The sequence below is a fragment of the Lissotriton vulgaris genome, chromosome 2_1 (genome assembly GCF_964263255.1).
Source record: "Lissotriton vulgaris chromosome 2_1, aLisVul1.2, whole genome shotgun sequence".
In the NCBI taxonomy this organism is placed as follows: domain Eukaryota; kingdom Metazoa; phylum Chordata; class Amphibia; order Caudata; family Salamandridae; genus Lissotriton; species Lissotriton vulgaris.
In genome coordinates, this window is record NC_141687.1 from 2,107,121,161 (window position 1) to 2,107,133,893 (window position 12,733).

Here is a 12,733-nt window from a genome sequence, read left to right on the forward strand (position 1 = left end):
TTCTTCAGTGGTAGGGGAGGTTCCCGCTCCGATACCATTAGCCCCACCGGAAAGATATTATGGGGATACAGGGCTCGAGAAATTCACTCGACCGCTCGCATTTGCGAGTGAGTTTGATTAAGGACGAGCTATTTTTAGGTCCTACTCGCCCTTTCTGGCGAGTAGGAATACAAACTTGACACTTGACCTCTGCCTCTGAAAGCAGAGGAAATGTGACAAGAAAGCAAGATTTAAAGGCATCTTTATTGCTCACGAAGTAAATGAGCAATAAAAATGCTTTTAAATCTTGCTAACTTGTCACATTTGCTCAGTTTTCAGAGTTTGAGGTCAAGTTCATTTAAGTTAGGTCGAGGAGATTTTGTAGTTTACTAGACCTGCAGGTCTAGAGCATTTTATATGATTTGTCGAGCCCTGGGATAGTAGTAAGGTACAGGTGTTCCTCACACAGGTTTTGCTCCACTTCTCCTGTAAGCCTAAAGTCTTCAACACCAATCTTGCCAGAGTAGCTTTCCTTATTTCGTACTTAGCAGGGGATGCTGCTCAGTGGGCAGTACCGCTGGTAAAGAGAGACGACCCCATATTGAGGGATTGGGAGGCCTTTCTGGTAGACTTTGAAAAAACATTCATTCGTAGGGCGGCCACTCTGTCAGCAGATAGGGAACTGTTGGAACTGAAACAGGGGGGCAGAGATCTGATAGCCTACCTCAATGATTTCCGAAGGCTCATGGCAGAATCCGATTGGCCAGAAGAGAAACGCCTCGCTATCTTCTACAAAGGGTTGAAGGATGAGATGAAGGACATATTGGGTCAGATCGATCCTCAGCCCACTACGTGTGAAGAGATGATTAGCCTGGTAATCAGGTTGGATCACCGTCTTAGCGACAGGAAGGGGGACATGAGGAGGAAGGAAAGGCTACCTCCACGGTATGAACAGTCTAGGATCCCAGAGGGGAATACTGTGTCGAAGACAGAACCCATGGAAATAGGAGCGGTGAGATCTCCTTTAACCCACGAGGAAAGAGAATACAGAAGGAAGAAAGGATTATGGATATACTGTGGAAGAAAGGGACATTTTATCAGGGAATGTCCGTCGAGGTCAAGACCCAAACATGAGTATAAAAAGGTATCAGTAGTAGCTTCAGACCAGGTGGTGGGAAACGAGGGAACTTGAAGAAGGACGAAGGGACCCCTTCAAGTTGTTTGTTCATCCCTTCATTGGACGGAGACGTAATAAAGGAAGGATTACATTTTTATGTTGACATTCGGTTGAGAATAAGGAATGAATGGTCAATGATCCGTGCTATGCTGGATTCCGGGGCCAAGGGCGGTTTCATGGACAAATCCAAGGCTAGCAGCTTAGGGCTCCTGTTGTATGAAAAAGACGTACCAGAAGCAGTATTTGCAGTAGACGGTAGAAAATTAGATGCTGGTCCTATCCGGCTACAAACAGGGGACCTCAGTATGACCATGGGTATGGAACATCAAGAAACCTTAATTTTCAACATTATTCATGCCCCCCAATATGGGGTGATCCTGGGGCTTCCGTGGTTAGGAAAACACAACCCCACAGTGGATTGGGAAGGCCAAACCCTCCAATTCACATCGGACTACTGTCAGCAAAACTGCTATCCTTCTAAATCTAGTCCGGCTTCTGGTCTAGCTTGTATACATTATATTGCTACCGCGGTGGAACGGAACGTGGAGCTTCCATCAGAGTATCAGGAGATAGCGGAAGTCTTGGTAGTGTGGCTCACTGGTTAGAGGCGGCAGACCCGAGAGCAGAGGACGGCCCGGGACCAGGGTTCGATTCCCGGCGCGGCAGGTTTCTGGACCAGGGTCAGCGGACTCGATAATTCTCTCGCCTTGGTGCCCACTCTGATCAGCGATCACACTCGGCAACTCTGGGCACTAGCTTGCCTCATCTTCACTAACGGCCCCACCAGACCGCCGGGGATGCCTGGTCTCACCCTGGAGATACCCATTAAGGGACCATCTCTCAGGGAAGCCAGGAAGGGTTTCGCAGCGGTCGAAGCGCCTTGGGACCCTAATGGTAAGTAGTGCGCTATATAAATGCCAATACATACATACATACATACATACATTTAGTGAGGCTATGGCTGAAGTTCTACCGCCACACAGGCCCTACGATTGTCAAATCGATTTGGTTCCAGGGGCGAAGATACCAGTAGGGCGCGTTTATGCGCTTACTGAGCCAGAAACTTTACACCTGCGGTCATATCTGGACAAGTTATTAGAGCTGGGTTTCATCAGAGAATCCAAGTCCCCAGCGGCCTCGCCTCTGTTTTTTATTCCCAAGGCAAATGGAGAACTTCGTGCTTGTGCGGATTACAGAGCATTGAATGCGATCACTATAAAGAACAGATATCCGCTCCCCCTAATAAACGTGCTACTGGAGCAAGTGAAGAAAGCTGTTATATTCACTCGCTTAGACCTGAAAGGAGCCTATCATTTAGTGAGAATGCGACCCGGGGATGAGTGGAAGACTGCCTTCATAACTCGCTTCGGGCTCTATGAGTACTTAGTAATGCCCTTCGGGCTATGTAATGCACCTGCTGCATTTCAATTCTTCCTGGATGACATGCTCAAAGAATACTTGGAACTTTTGTTGTAGTCTATATTGACGACATTCTGGTGTATTCGTCCACAAGGGAACAACACACAGAGCACGTGAAAACTGTCCTTAGAACCTTGCTGGAACATCGTCTGTATTGCAAACTCAGCAAGTGCGAGTTCAATACCACCTCCGTGGAATTCCTAGGGGTGATGCTCACCCCAAAAGGACAAGAGATGTCCGAAAGAAAGATCCTGGCAGTAAAGAATTGGCCTACTCCCAAAACAGTCCGGGATATCCAGTGTTTCATCGGCTTCGCGAATTTTTATCGCAGATTTATCGTGAACTTCTCGGCTTTGGCTACTCCTATAACAAGGTTGTTAAAGAAGAAGGTGCCGTTTATATGGTCAGAAGAAGCCCAAGAAGGATTTGAGAAGCTCAAGGAAGCCTTTGCTTCAGCACCCGTTTTAGTACATGCGGACCCAGACAAACCATACATAGTGGAAGCGGATGCTTCGGACTCAGCCGTAGGAGCTGTCCTATCTCAACGCCATAGTGACACAGGCCAGTTGCATCCTGCTGCATATTTATCAAGGAAACTAAATCAGGCTGAGCAGAATTACGTCATTTCGGAAAAGGAACTGCTGGCGATACGTATTGCATTCTTGGAATGGAGACATCATCTCATGGGAGCCAGTCATACAGTGACGGTGTATACTGACCACCGGAATTTGCAATTCATGGCCGCAGCCGTCACTTAACACCTAGGCAGATGAGGTGGATGATGTTCTTCGATGAGTACGATTTTATTGTGACATACCGACCAGGGAAGGAGAACAAAAAAGCAGACGCCTTGACTAGACAGTCAGCCAAGTACAGACTCAACGAAGTACACAAAGACTCTATAATCAGTCCGGATAAAGTTATCGGTGTAACATGTACCCAAACGTTTCTGCGTAGTGTCGCCAGGAACGTTTTACAGGACGGATGGAAGAAGTGGCTAAAGGACAACACAGAGTGGAAGATGATCCAGGGACTCCCTATGCGTCAGAAACAGCTTCTACTGCCCATCCAGGCGCTAAGGAAACAGGTGTTTCAGTGGTGTCATAGTGCTCCCTGTGCAGGACATAATGGGACCGTTAAGACATTGGAAAGGATACAGAGACAATTCTGGTAGCCCAATATAAAGAAGGATGTTGCGGCCTGGGTAGCTGAGTGCCCTATATGTTGTCAGATGAAAAATCTGCATACGAAACAAACTGGACTGTTGCAGCCTCTTCCTACTCCTGAAGTGTCCTGGGAAAACATCTCTATGGACTTTGTGGTGGGCATGCCTGCTGACCAAGGGTGTATGGCAATCCTGGTAGTTGTTGATTATTTAACCAAGATGGCTCACTTCTTAGCATGTAAACAGGTTCCTTCTGCTAGTCTGTTAGCGCGTTTGCTTTTATCACACATAGTGAGGTTACATGGTTTGCCCAGGGTGATAGTCTCTGATAGGGGCAGTCAATTTACAGCCCGATTCTGGAAGACATGGTGTAAGGCCCTGGGTATAACATCGAACACTTCCACTAGTTTCCACCCCCAAACAGACGGCCAAACCGAAAGGGTTAATCAAACTTTAAAGCAGTATTTAAGATGCTATGTGGATGTTACAAAAGGAGGACTGGGTGGACAGGTTGTGGTTGGCTGAAATAGCTTATAATAGCGCAGTGCATAGCTCCACTAAACATGCCCCTTTTTATAGTACGTATGGTTTCCATCCCAATTTCATTCCTTTCAAACACCCTGCATCAGCAACACCAGTTCCAGAAGCTCAGGAAAGGGTACAGGCCATTCATGAGACATGGAAAGAAGTCAGGGATAACCTGAGACATGCCAAAGCGAGTTGCAAGGCCTATGTTGACAAGCACAGACAATCGGCTCCAGTGTATAAAAAGGGGGGTTATGTGTGGCTCTCGACCAAGAACATACGTTTCAAAAGATACAGCATATTCAACCCAAACTACATAGGTCCCTATAGAATAATCAAGCTTGTCAACCCTGTGGTGGTCAAGCTAGCCATCCCTTCCACTTTGAGGATACACCCAGCCTTTCATGTTTCTCTGATTAAACCCACACACTCTAAGAAGAGAATCCGCCCTCACGATTGATGGTGAGGAAGAACATGAAGTAAGGGGTATTGTGGATTCAAAGATACACCGCACCAGATTGTGGTATTTGGTGCCTTGGAAGGTTTATGGCAATGAGGCGAATTCATGGGAGCCTGCAGCTGGTGTTCATGCTCCCAGGTATGTAAAGCAATTTCACAACAGGTTCCCGCTCAAACCATGTCTCTGTCAGTGTTCTTCTGGGGTGGGATGTACTGTTGTGTCCCATGGCGGAGGGCGGTCTCGAACACTGCCTTGAGACAATTCTTTGCTGTCCTTCTACATTTCCCAGGCTCCTAGGCAGAAGCGCGCGGCGGAAGAGGAGTGACGTCATCGCGCAAACCTTGATGAGGAAGCCGGGAACTGCGGAGCGCTGCCGTTGATTCCACTTTCTTCTAGGACGAGTACGGTAGGAGTGTTCGCACCGAATCTATGTTCATTCCTGTACTGATCTACTGTCAGTGGTCATTCGGGCTCCAGGTCCTTGTGGTTTTCATTTAGAGGGCATTTTACGAGGTTCGTTAAACCGAAGCCTGTCTGTTTTGCTACTATCTCTTGAGGAGGCGCCCCGATCTTCTAGCAGAGGGAGAGTTGTTTCCTTATCGGCATATTGGTTGCCTCTCTGCATTAGGGGCACTCGTGTCTTGAATTGCTGTGCTCGCTCCGGCCACGACATTTAACAGTACTAGTAAACTGGTGACTTTGCTGTGCTCACCTGGGCACGGAAGTGGAATATTAGTTGACTCTCTACTGTAAGAGTAGATGTGCTTTGAATGCAGTGCTCACATTGGGGCACGGGAACATTGGTTGACTCTCTGATGTAAGAGAGTAGAAGTGCTTTGATTAACTGTGTTCACCTTCAGGACGTTGAGGAGGTGACTTGGAGCGACTCTCTGCTGTAAGAGGGCACTCGTGATTTTATTGTATTGTGCTCGCCTACGGGCACTGAAGAAGCATCTTTTTAGGTGTTCCCTGAGTTTCGTTGGAATATATTCTTGTCCTATATGTAGGGTGAATTCAACCCGTAGCGCAATCCTTAGGCTTGGATTATTGTATGAATTATTGCGCACTTTTTTGTCTCTTTGCAACAGAGGTACTTTAGCTTCGCCTGGCAGGCTATTATTTCCAAGCCCCCTGTTGAAGCCTATTACATTTATTCTTTTGGTATGTTGCGACTATGCCTTTCACATTGACATGTCATTGATCTGTGATAGCAGTACAATATAGAGTTCTTGCATTATAGATTTTGACATTCTCTGCATCTCCAGATTGCCAGGCAAAGCACAATTATTTTCCTTTACAGGTATTGCATCTTATTTGTTTATGTACATAACGATAGCCTGTAACACTTGCAATTTATGTGTAGGTGGTCGCATTGTGTGGGCTTGACTCAGTGCCTTGTTCTCGTTTCAGCTCTCTCTCCCTGCTGTCCCCCCCATCCTACCCTTCCCTGTTTTTTGTCCCTCGCTTGACCACTCCTTTGAGTCTGTGGTAATTCAGACCTAGGGGCTGTCTAGTGGAGGAACCCATTGAGCATCGTACGATCCTGAGGACACCCGGACCTGACAGCAAACTGATAGGATTTAAGGTACTAACTTAAGTTTTTGAACAGTTAGAAGGACTTCAAAATGCAGGCGCAAGACAACTGCATGTGAACATTTCTTCACTAGCTTCCTATTGTGTGAAGATATACTGCCAAGAGTCTATGCAATACACATAAGGCCATTAACACCATGGTTTCAGCCTTTTTATAAAGTAAAGCTTAAGTGATAATCTCAGAAGAACGCTGATATCAACTAGCACCACAACTGATTCTCCCATCTTTCAATAAGAACATATAGGTGGTACTTCTTTCTCTCTTCAGACAGCTTAAATCTGGAACGCACTTGGCAAGAAAGCCAAACAGTCAACCACCTGGAATTAACACCTTAACTGCTTTGAACGTTCCTCGCCAGTGCAGAACGTTCTATTAATCAGGCGGGGCCGCGTCAACCAACGGACGTGCGCAGCACTACGGAGGCAGTGCTTGCAACGGCCGTTGGCCGACACCCGCAGCGAACGGGTGAAGGAGGTAAGTGTAGACCAGTCTCTTCCTTAGGTAAGGCCACAAAACATGGGTGTGGCCAGACCTACTCAGTCAGTCACACCGATAATGAATAACGATAATGTCCTGTTAAGCCATTGGCTTAAATATGCAACACACACAAATGATCACTCACGGAGCCACTCCAGGTGCAAAGTAAATATTTCGAATTGTTATGGGTTGGCATCAGATAGACCCCAGCGAAAGAATTGTGACGTGAATAAGTAGTAGAACTACACTGACTACCCTATTCCGATATGGTCTTTTAGTACTGAAATGCCGTGCGTTTCAGTAATCCACCCAACTGGGCAACTATTGAATTATTACTAACTGTACCATGTTACACTTAAGCATCTGGAAACAAGGGTATCCAGTTACGACAGGAAATGGCCCCAATAATAATTGTACTGTTACCTTTAGCAAATGAAACAAATATGTATTAAATACTTTTCAGACCCCTCATCGTGCTGCAGCATTGATTTGAACATTTTACAGCATAAACAAGACATTTTTTTTAAGCACACAACTGCATTTATTGTGGCATTTTTGCCGCAAATGTAGTTATTAGAATTACTTTTTTTCATGACTCAGTGGGATACTCCCTCCCAAAAAGACCATTTGGCCATCCTGCTGCCTAGGACCCCTCCTGAAAGGACAATATCTCTAGCATCCTGCATCTTCTGTCTCTCTCTCGCCCTCCCAAAAGACTATGTCAAGTTTAGAAGTAGAGGTGTTGTGTCTGAAAAACAGTTGTGCATTCCTGCTGTGTCCATTATTTTCACAGAAGTCCCGTTTTCCTCCATTGAACTAAACACTCATGGAAATCCATTGGCTGTGATCAATTTTTCCTGTTCGCCATCGAATGGTGCTTGGGTGACATGGGTCTCCCAATGTGTACTCAAACTTCTGACTGGGAATGGCTACTGCCTCCTTAACCCAAAGTATGTTCTGATTGGGGTGGTGGCAACAGGTTAATGAATATATCTCTCAAGTATATGCACACAAAGAAGAAACCCCCCTCAACTCATACCCATTGAAACATCAGGTATAGGACCTGGGAAAGCACAGAACTAAACTTGTAAAGAAGGTCCTGCTTCCATGATTTACGTATACCACTGGGAAGGGAAAAAAGTAGGAAAAGAAATTAAATCCTTGCACCGTGAACCAGTCCAGATTGACTTTACAATTTTATTTGATAGACTAATTTCTTACAAAAATATTGATTTCATGATTTATAACATTGCGTGTTTTACAACATGATTTTTCTTATTACAATAGACAAAAAACATTAACCGATTTAAAACCAGAAACGATATCAGTACTAAGAACATACATATCACCCCATAAGCTCTCCTGCATCACACTCCCATCTCACACACCTTTCATTCTACATTCCATACACCCAACACATATCGGTCCAGAGAAAACTGCATCCACTATACATCAGCCAAATACTGATTTCTTTTCTCCTTTCTGGGGTATAGGCCCAGACTGGACACACCAACAGTCAACGCACGTTTCAGTGACTATGCACTAATTTTTTACCACATTCTTCAGGACATAATTAGTCTAAACTGTATGTATCATCAGGAGAACAAACAAGGAAATCTAAAACCAAGAACAATTGAGTAATGTGTCATTATTTTCAAAAAAATCTTCCTATATTATCCCTGGATTTTTCCAGTGGTATAAGTAAATCAGGGTAGTAGGAGCATCTTTACAAGTATATGCACACAAACCCATTTCAGGAGAATAGTACCGCCTCACCTGAAATTGGGAGAAGAATCAGGAATAACTGTAAATGGACTCCCAAACCAGAAGAGACTTGACACAGCTTCAAGTGTCCCTTATCCTATTTCAACCTGTTGCATCAAGTTACCCAACTAGACATTCCATACCCTGTCTCAAATTGTTCTGAAACTCTTTTGACCAGAATTACCCTGAAGCTTATGTTTCCTCACAACTACTTCAATTGGACTGCTCTGCCGACAATGACACACCAGTATTCTCCTTGGCTGGTACCTCATTGACCATCATCAAGTCACTTAACGTACAGCTCCAGAAGTCACTCCAATTAATCTCCTAAACTAACCAGTTCAGTAAACCCCTTTAGCCCCTCACCTGTTACCCTAGCCGTCATTGCAGGTATTTTTCTGCCATCCCAACAACCACTTAACTCTATTTCGCTCCATGACTCTACCCCTCTCAGCTAGTCACTCACTACTTCTACAACCGTTCAAATAACCACAACTCAGTCATAAATCCACTATTCATTTCAGGTACATCAAATCTCATATTTCAGCCATCTCCACCACTTCCACTGTACCTCCCTTTCCCATCACTGTTGTAGATATTGCTCTGTGCTCCCGACAGCCAACTGAATCTAAAGAGAGACAAATTCCTTCCTTCCAGTGCAGTGTTGAACACAAGGAATCACTTCTCAGTGTGACCAAAGAACTACTCCTCTCCATCGCTGCACTGAAACTCACACAGAAGTTAGTGAACTCGCTTTCCATATGCAACAATTGTTTCTGCCATTATGGCATAAGTATGTCCAGTCCCTTTTATTTTAGACGATTCTGAGGTCCAGGCCATTAGGCCACAGCAGTGCTCACAAAATGGACGAAAGAAAGAAGCCTAAAAGTATGTCCAAAACTTGTATATCTAAATCACTCTCTTTGCATGGTATTGTTCTTAGACTTGGTTTACTCTCATTTACTTATGGATGACCCATAAACTCTTTGTATCCATGAGAACTACTAGACAGGTGTGCTTGTGAACCAGTTGTTGCCAGGCTAGCTGTTAACTTCCACATACATCCAGAGAACTGGAGTGCCTTATAAAATTGGTGTATAAAGTTAATGCATTTACCACCCCTCCCTCTTGGGTGGGCCTACATCACAGGGAGAAAATGAATTCCCCAAGTTACCCTTTCTCCAGCCAAAAGTGGAAGGGGTTATGTGAAAATCCCCTGACATGACGGGTGTTAAGGCTTTGCATTAAATATTGCACATCTTTACTGAAATGTGCTATTGGCCAGGTGGAGCTGTAATGTTGGTGATGCCCCCATCCTTCAAACAGGTGCATCTGCCTACGGATGAAGCGGACTGCTGCCTGCATCCTCCATGCACCAATAGCCTGATGCTTGTGCTGGAGATACAACCTTCCTAACCAAACCTGCTAAAGATACATTGTTAAAGTCAAATATGACCATCACTAAGAAGATGGCATGGGTGTAGTTAGTAATACTGTCCCAATCTTGAAACAGATTTAATCCTTAAACAGTAATAATCCACCCTAATGGACAAACTCCCACGGTCCATACTCCTCGCCTTCAGTAAACCCAGCAGATGCTCTGCTCAAAAGCTGTGTGCAAGCACCCTAGCACCACATACTTTATGTTTGAGGCATACAAATAGGTCAGGCCACTCAAACATGCTTGTAGTACGGTCACAAAACATCACAAAAGTGGCTGACAGAGGGTTATCATATGTGCCCATTGTTTCGTAAGCCACATAGGATAGCACTACAGGTGGCTTGTTAAATCAGGATCCAATTACAAGTGGATCGACGTTTATCGCATCCAGTGTCGCGGTGAAAGATAGCACTTCTTGTTACATTTCAGCAGGGCAAACCTGACGAAATTAAACTAGAGCCAAAAGCCCCACTATAAGCACATCAGCCACTATGAATCACATACACAATAAAATGGAACACACCTTAGGCTAGACAACGAACTGTGTAATAAACAAGAACATTTTAAAAATTGAGTTTATCAATTTGAGATAGAAAATATCAAGAATTGAAGTTTAAATTTAAATAAATTGAGTTTGGAGACTTAACAGTGTCAGACAGCAACTTTAATACAAGAAGCAAATGGGAAGAGGGGTTTACTGCACAGTCTCCTGTCCTCCAACACTGTATTCACATGCTGGAAGGTTGGTTTGCTTTTATTGCCGTCTGTCCCTGGAACATCACGGTTATGAAGCCAGACAGCTAATTTTGCATTCATTTTTCGAAACGCAAAATAGCAAACATTGAGCCCAGCTCAAAATCTGCCATAAATTTAAAGTAATTAAATTGCTCATTTAATTAAACTGCTCATATTACCAAATTGAGCTATAACAAACACACAGACTGAGATTCGGTGAAAAGCATGTAAGTATATCATGGATAGAGGAATGACCCTGAACTAGGACATGAGCTCCGACATGCCCTCGGGCCTGCATGACCACTACAAGGTTGTAGTCAGTCGACAGCATTGTAAGGATGTCATAGTACACACTACCCGTCAGCGAAGTGCTTCAGCACATTAGTAGTAGAAAGGGCTACACAAATAGTATAACATACTTCTTTCAATGCTCTGGAACTCCTGCTGCCAGGTCAGATCAGTTTCAGCTCTCACTGTGAATTTGCTGGATGGCCCAACTATACACCCATGGAAACATGGGACTCTTACTACTAATCACTTTAGTAAAGAAGGGTCATTTGGATGGCAAAGCACTTTTGCAATCTCATGAGCTGGAAACCAATTTTACTCAAAATGAAAAAGGGAAAAAAAAGTATGCAAGAGTTGGAAACGCGCTCCAACATCTAGAACTATATGTCCATTCCTATCCACCTACTTAAAAAAAGAAAATTCCAGAACAAAAAGTTTATTTCGCAAATTGTTTATTCATCTACCTACTAAAACATGGTTTTCATTGGAAAGACGCAGGCAAAATAATTCCACTTTCTTACACAAATTAGATGGCGGTGGGTACCGACGAGTTTTTGAATGGGAGATGGGACCCCAAGGGCTTCCACGTGCTACAACTAGTTCTCGGGATAGCCGTTGCCCGTATAACAGGTGCCCGACTACGAGGCAGGAGACAAAGAGTTTAGCTCAGATTCCTGTATCAGCTCCGCTGGTCTGATGATAATGTAGGGGGAGTTTTGACCGCTTCCCATGCAACCTAGCTGCACCGTCATGCACACAAACACTGCCTCATAAACAAAACAGAAGGCCCTAACTGCCGCCCAGAAAAGTCTAAACCACAAGCAAGAAGCAGGTACTTTTCCAACCACCAGCAGAGGGTAAGAAGCTACGTGTCCCGCCTTCACTCCTCCCCTGCACGAGCCCCGTAAAATCAAAACAAGGATGGTCAGCAGCCTACAATGCAGAATCACGCTAAGCGTGGGAAACGGAGATCGAGTCCGTTATGATGAAACCTTCATGCAGAAACCTCAGCCGCACCACGCGCCTTGGACGAACTATTTTTTTGGTTTAATACCTGCTGCCACTTGGCTGTCTCTCGGGGTGGCAGTGCGAAAAGTAACATACAACCCAAGATGGCGACCGCCACGGGCAGTAGTCGGCAAACCACAGTGGCCTACAAGACCGTCCTTTCTAAGGAAGGCAGGTGCAGCCAGGGGGCGCACCCGGACCCTCCACAGGCACTCAAACGGAAAAGAAAAGTGTCTTACCGTACGCGACTTTAAAAGGGACCCATCGGTCCACTCAGGAGCTCTGACGGCAGTAAGCGGCGCCGGGGCTTCCTAACGAGGTGAAGTATCTGCGGAGCATGCTGGGAAATTTCAGGTCAGGCAATCGCGGCTCCTCGTCTAATGTCGGCGCAGGGCTGGGAGGGAAAGCGTTGCGCCGACCCTAAACTAGTTGACTAATAACAGCACTCACAAAGATCAATACGTTCCCTATTTTAGTGATTCATCTCGCATGTTTCCATCGAAACCTGTTAACATTTTAAAAAGTACATTGAAGGGAATTGAGCGTCAAAGAGAAATTGACTTGACTGATACACGCTGCCTGACCTTGCCCCCGCAGGGGTTTCCTTTCTTATTAAGCAATAATTGAAGGAACACTTTGAAGAGTAACTTTAATTATAATAATTTGTTTTAATAAAGCACCTGCAGAAGTGCTATTTCTAA

The 12,733-nt window shown here is 44.9% G+C and overlaps 1 protein-coding gene across 5 annotated transcripts in view; it reads right to left on the reverse strand.

The window, feature by feature from the left end:
* The window catches only part of ZNF280D (zinc finger protein 280D), a 761,599-nt gene extending 749,202 nt beyond the window's left edge, over window positions 1-12,397 (reverse strand). For 4 of the 5 annotated variants that reach the window (XM_086958356.1, XM_086958358.1, XM_086958354.1 and 1 more), the window contains exon 1: window positions 12,272-12,397. The gene's annotated coding sequence lies outside the window, so the exon portion shown is untranslated. Of the gene's footprint in view, window positions 1-12,078; window positions 12,209-12,271 lie in introns of those variants that run through there. The other variant, XM_086958355.1, reaches the window with a different exon arrangement.
* Between the last annotated feature and the right edge of the window lie 336 nt (window positions 12,398-12,733).